Genomic DNA, 6,323 nt, shown 5'->3' with positions numbered 1-6,323 from the left:
CGACTACATGGGAGTCCAGCGACATAGCCATTATGCTAATTGCTGGTTCCCATGAACTTATGATTTGTTAGATCTTATAGCCCTAGCTCACGATGGGCAGTTCTAGTCACATGGTCACTTGAAATCCTATATTTCTTGCTTGATTTTAATCGCCAGAGGGTATGTGCACTCACCATAGAAAGACAGAGAGCCGGAAAAAGAGAAAGCATCCCCCCCCCCATGAGGCATGGTCCTGCCACAATCCCTTCTCCTCCATTTCTCCATCCCATCAGAGTGTTTTTCAAGTCACTGGGGCCAGGATTCTTTGCCTCAGGGCACGTGGGCTCACCTCAGAGTGACAGAGAGACAGAAAGTGAGAAATCACCCCCTGGTGTGTGAGGGGAGTGACCATGCCACAATCCCTTCTCTTCCATTCTCTTCCCGGGATCTTGACCACACATACACAAGTGCCCAGCATGAGTTTCAAGCTACTGGGTCAGGGACTCGAACCTCGATCGGCCACGTGAGAGTTCAGCGATGTAACTACTACGTCATCTGCTGGCCCCCAGGATCTGTTTCCTTTAACCACTAGGCCACAGGGCTGACCCAATATCCTGCGTGTAAGAGTCCTTTCTCTACTGGTCCAGTAGCATGCAAGAAGCTGCTTTCAGAATGGCATAGCAGGGCCTTGTTCCAGAACCCTAGGCACCTACATGGTGATTCTGAAACATGTTAGCATCTCCGCTGCTGCTCTGTTTAGAAGAGGACAGAGCTGAGACGGTTCACCCGTCTCTTGCTTCTTCACAGGTTTTTCTGGAGCCACTTGCTTTTTCCTCTTCAACTTCTCGTCAACTTCACTGTCAGGATCACTGCCAGACGAGCGTGATGAAACAAGTTCCTTTGATGTAGGCGTTGCTCCACCTCCTGCTCGTTCGCTCCTGACCTGTCCAACATTTTTGCCCACAGCATTGATCTCAAATACCCAGCCATGTAGGCCAAGCCACGGGGTCCCTTGTACCGCAGCCTGGACTTGCTGCAGAGTTCTGTCCTGCTCTGGGCTCCAATCACAGTGACAGCTTTCTAGATCAGTGGGTGGGTATTCCTCGTGCTGCCTCATGATCCTGATGAGGCTTGCCAAACGTGTTCCTTCCTTGGTGGAGGAATGTGTAAGATGTGCTAAGTTGTCCTTGACTTCGTAGGGGACATCCCAGCAGGCCCTAAGCCCGCTGGATCCCTAAAACCTTCACTGACAGTGAACGTAGTCTTGGAGCAAGATCATTCATGCCTGCCGTGGTCCGTCCACATGAGTGCAAAGCCATGAGAGATAGGAAACGATTTATTTGCCAGATCTTGAACCACATGCTGTGTGCTGGAACAAAAGTACCACATAAGGCAAAGCAGCTGTAATTGGGGTGTGTGTGTGTGTGTGTGTGTGTGTGTGTGTGTGTGTGTATGCTAGAGGGTGCACATGCTCGCTGGAGACCAGAGAGTAGGGGTGAGGAAGGAGGAGAAAACACTTTTCATGAGGCATGGTCAAGCCACAATCCCTTCTCCATTTCTTCCTTCTTTTGGGGTTCTGGGCATGTGCGTTCATGAGCCCAGCGGCTTTCTCTTGGCAGGACTCGAATAGCAGGATTGCCCATGTGGGAGCCAACTCCCTTAACCACCAGGCCCGGGAGCACGTTTATTTATTTATTTAGTTAGTTAGTTTTTGCTATAGGGCATGTGCCTCAATGGAGAGACAGACAGAAAGCAAGAAATCACCCCCCACCCCAGGGGGGATGGCCACTCCATAATCCCTTCTCCATTCTCCCCTTGGGATTTTGGGTATGAGCACACATGTGTCTAGCATGAGTTTTAAGATGCCAGGTCTAGGACTTGAACCGCAATCTGACGTGTGGAAGTCCAGCACCTTAACCACCATGCCACCTGCTGGCCCCCAGGACTACTTTCTTGATTAAGTGATTCACTCTCATTCACCATGAACCAACCAGTTTCTTTTTTTCTTTAAAGAATGATCCCATTTCACTTTATATATTTATTCATTCATTCACTCATTTTCATTTGACTGCAGAGGGATGAAGCAAGAAAGAGAGAAAGAGAGAAAGCAAGCCGCCAGGTCCGGGACTTGAACCACGGCCTCCCACGTGGGATTCTAGCAATCCCAACCACCATGCCACCAGCCAGCTGCACAAGTAGTATTTTTTTAGGAGCCAGTCTGGTAAACTTAATGAGGATACGGTAGAGACCACAAACCATGCATTCTTTATGTCATCGAGGGTGACCCTAATCTTGGCCATCCCCCCAGGGTAGGATACTGTTGATGAATCGCTATCTTGGCTTGGTGTGTGAGGGGGACAATGCCGAGGCTTTTGCTGGTCTTCCCTGCCGCCCTAGCCCTTACTCCATAAGTCAAGAAACTAACGATGATGGGAGGTGGTTACCTTGTTCATTCTGTAGGCGTTCAGGAACCAGAGAGATGACCACTAGGTAGGTCCATGGACCCAGTCGAACCACCACCACTCAGGCCTGGACCAGGACTCTATTTATTAGCTGGGCCCATGTGCTTCCTATCTATCGAGTCTTTGGAAAAGTCATGATGTATTTTTATATGCAAAACTGTGTCACGATCTTTCTTTCTTTCTTTCTTTCTTTTTTGGTAAAGAATTTTTTTTTTCTTTTTGGAGAGGTTTTTGCTATAGGACGCATGCACTCGCCAGAAAGACAGAAACAGAGACAGAGAGACAGAAAGCGAGAAATCACCCCCCGGGGGGGGGTGGCCAAGTCCTCCATTCTCCTCTCGGGATCACACACGTACCCGGCGTGAGTTTAAGCCACCGAGTCCGGGACTCAAACCGTGGTCAACTACATGGGAGTCAAGCGACTTAGCCATTATGCTATCTGCTAGTCCCAAGAATTATTTTATTTAACTTTATTTATGTATTTATTTTAATGTGACCAGAGAAGGACAGAGTGAGAGAAAGAGAGAGGGAAAGTGAGAAAGCAAGTCACCAGGTGCGGGACTCAAACCACAGTCGGCCATGTAGGAGTCCAGTACCCTTAACCACCATGCCACCTGCCGGCCCCGCATCATGATTTTTCAATGACCCAATAAAACAGCACCCATAGGGGAGCTTTGTGTCCCTAGTATCAATGTTCATACCAATGGTCATGAAAGTCCCGGAGAGTCTCATCTTTTTAATGTTCTGTTACCCAAGTAAGTGGCCACAGGACTCGAAAAGGAATGTGTCTCAAATAGTGAGGAGTGGGAGCTGATGGGTAAGTATTCCAGCTTCCTTGTTCCTCCGGAAGAAAATTCTGCTTCCCACTGTCTCCCAGAGAGTCCCCAGTGGGATTGCGCCCCAGCTGCCCAATAGGTAACCCACCCTTTGGCTCACCTTTTCTTAGCACCCCTCCCTACCCTGCCTCACTTACCCAGACCATCATTGTGTTTCTTGGCATCTCTTCCCTACAGTGGCTTTTGCACCCAAACCCTTGCCTCAGGCTCTGCTTCCGGGGAAACCCAGACTAAAACTACAGGGCAGAAATGAAATGACTCGAGACATCATCCTGGGTTTTCTTGACCTTTAGGCTACTCCAACCTCGGAACCTCCCAGGCCAAGGACAGACTGGTCTATTTACATGGTTGTTCAGGGAAGGTTCTACCAGCCTCCGTGGGAACTCAGGCTAATGTCCAATTCTCACTGTTAGACCTTTGCCTTCATTTTCAATCCTCAGTCCCTCCTGCTGGAATTAAAACTATTTCCTGGGGCCAGTAGGTGGTGTGATGGTTAAGGCACTGGACTCCCACATGGTCAACTGTGGTTTGAGTCCCAGAATCTGGCAGCTTGAAACTCATGTTGGGCGCATTTGCGTGGATGCCTAAAATCCCAGGAGGAGAATGGAGGAGAAGGGATTGCACTGTGGCCATCCCCCCTGGGGAGTGATTTCTCACTTTCCTTCTCACTCTCTCTCTGTGGCAGGCACAAGCATCCTGTGGCAAAAACCCTAAAAATAAAAGCATTTCCTCACCTTGTGAATTTTTTTCTTTTTTCTGAGAGATAGAGAATAGCTGACCAGGAACTTTGGAGTGAGAACCCCTTATATATACATATCAGGGCACTTCAAAAAGTTTGTGGAGGGGGAACCAGCAGTTAGCGTAATGGCTATGTCGCTGGACTCCCACGTAGTCAACCGCGGTTCGCGTCCTGGACCCAGTGGCTTAAAACTCACGCCGGGCGTGTGTGCGTGCGTGCCCAAGATCCCGAGAGGAGAATGGAGGAAAAGGGATTGCGGGGTGGCCATCCCCCCTGGGGGGTGATTTCTCGCTTTCTGTCTCTCTGTTTCTCTCTATCTTTCTGGCGAGCACACGCGCCCTATAGCGAAAAAAACTCTCAAAAAAAAAAAAAAAAGTTTGTGGAGGGACTAGCAGATGGAATAATGGTTATGTCACTGTACTCCCACGGGGTCCACCATGGTTCGAGTCCCGGACTGGCCAGCTTAAAACTCACACTGGGCGCGTGTGCGTGCGTGCCCAGAATCCCAAGAGGAGAATGGAGGAGAAGGGATTGTGGTGTGGCCATCCCCCTCTCGGGGTGATTTCTCACTTCCTGTCTCACCAACAAGTGCACACGCCCTATAACAAAAATCTCTCTTTAAAAAAATGTTTGTGGGAAAATGGAATTAAATGATTATTTTGGTGTAAAAAAAAATGGAAATCCATACATAATGCTTTCATAATATGTATTTCCACATATTGTAAAAGTTTCCACACACTTTAAAAAAAATTTTGAAGGCCCCTTCCGCATATAGTACTTGAACATGGGTATTAATCTTTATTTTTCCTAGCTGAATAATCCAGGTTTTTTTGTTTTTTTTTTTTTTTGAGAGATTTTTGCTATAGGGCGTGTGCGCTCACCAGACAGACAGAGACAGAGACAGAAAGCAAGAAATCACCCCCCAGGGGGGATGGCCACACCACAATCCCTTCTCCTCCGTTCTCCTCTCAGGATCTTGGGCACGCACGCACACGCGCCCAGCGTGAGTTTTAACCCACCGGGTCCAGGACGCGAACTGCGGTCTACTACGTGGGAGTCCAGCGACATAGCCATTACGCTAACTGCTGGTTCCCAATAATCCAGGTTCCTTTTAAGATTGCCCACCAGGCCCATTTTCCAGGCTTTCGATCATCTTCACGGCCGTAAGCTGTCAATCACAGCTGCTCACTGTGGACAGGCCGTCAGGTTCCGGGAGACCACCAGATGCGGGTTTAACCCAGAGAACTTCACAGGAGGAAGGTGCCTCAGCTGCCATAAATCAAACTCTCCCTGGGCTCCTCCCTGAATCCAGAGAACAAGCCCTAACTTGCTGCTGAAGGCTATAAAACTTCTCTTCTTTCAAGGGCCCCTTTGTTGGGCGCGTTCATTGTAGCAGGCGTGCAAGTTCACCACGGGCCCATAAAAGTTCGCCAGGCTTTGTGAAACTGTGACCCCACAGGTCTGCGCCTCAGCAATCCCGCCCTTAAGTCTACAATGCAACCGTTGCTGGGTTCACCCAGGAAGAGACAGGCTTCAATTTGCCTTGTGATTTGTTTGTTAGCTTTACTCATAGTTTTGGAGGCCAGACAACTCCTCCTAACCCTGAGTACTTGACCAGTGGGAGTTCGGGGAGTGCTCTGAAACAGCGTGATCCCTCCACTCTCCATGGAGATTTCAAAACAATTCACCTCGGGATCAGCAGGTGGTGTGGTGCTTAAGGCACTGGACACTCCCACATGGCTGACCACAGTTCGAGTCCTGGACCTGGTGGCTTGCTTTCTCAATTTCTGTTTCTCTCTCTCTGGTCAAATAAAATTAATTAATTAAATTAAATAATTCTTTAAAAAACAATTCACCTCAGGGGAAATACTGTCACCGCTCCAGAGGGCGAGCCAGTATCCGGATGCAATTGAGTTGTCCTCTCTCAGGCAGCCTGTTGCCCTTACCCCATCATCTCTGGGCCTGCTCCCTGAGGAGCTCCAGGCTCCCTTGCCTGCTCCCTGGTGCTGAATGTCCTCCAGCAATCCCACCAGCCTTGGGAAAATGAAGTCCAAGCAAAGCCGATGAGCAGGAGGGTAATACACTTCCCCCATGCAGGAAATAAGTAAATAAACTTGGGACCAACAGATGGTATAATGGTTACGTTGCTGGACTCCCATAGGGCTGACCACAGTTCGAGTCCCAGACCCAGTGGCTTAAAACTCAGGCTGGATGTGTGTGCGTGCGTGCCCAAAATCCCACAAGGAGAATGGAGAAGAGATTGCAGTGTGGCCATCCCCCTGGGGAGGGGGTTATTTATCACTTTCT

Source organism: Tupaia chinensis, unplaced genomic scaffold (genome assembly GCF_000334495.1).
Source record: "Tupaia chinensis unplaced genomic scaffold, TupChi_1.0 Scaffold000248_2, whole genome shotgun sequence".
Taxonomy (NCBI): domain Eukaryota; kingdom Metazoa; phylum Chordata; class Mammalia; order Scandentia; family Tupaiidae; genus Tupaia; species Tupaia belangeri.
The sequence above is the reverse complement of the archived record's forward strand: the minus strand, read 5'-3'. Positions refer to the sequence as shown.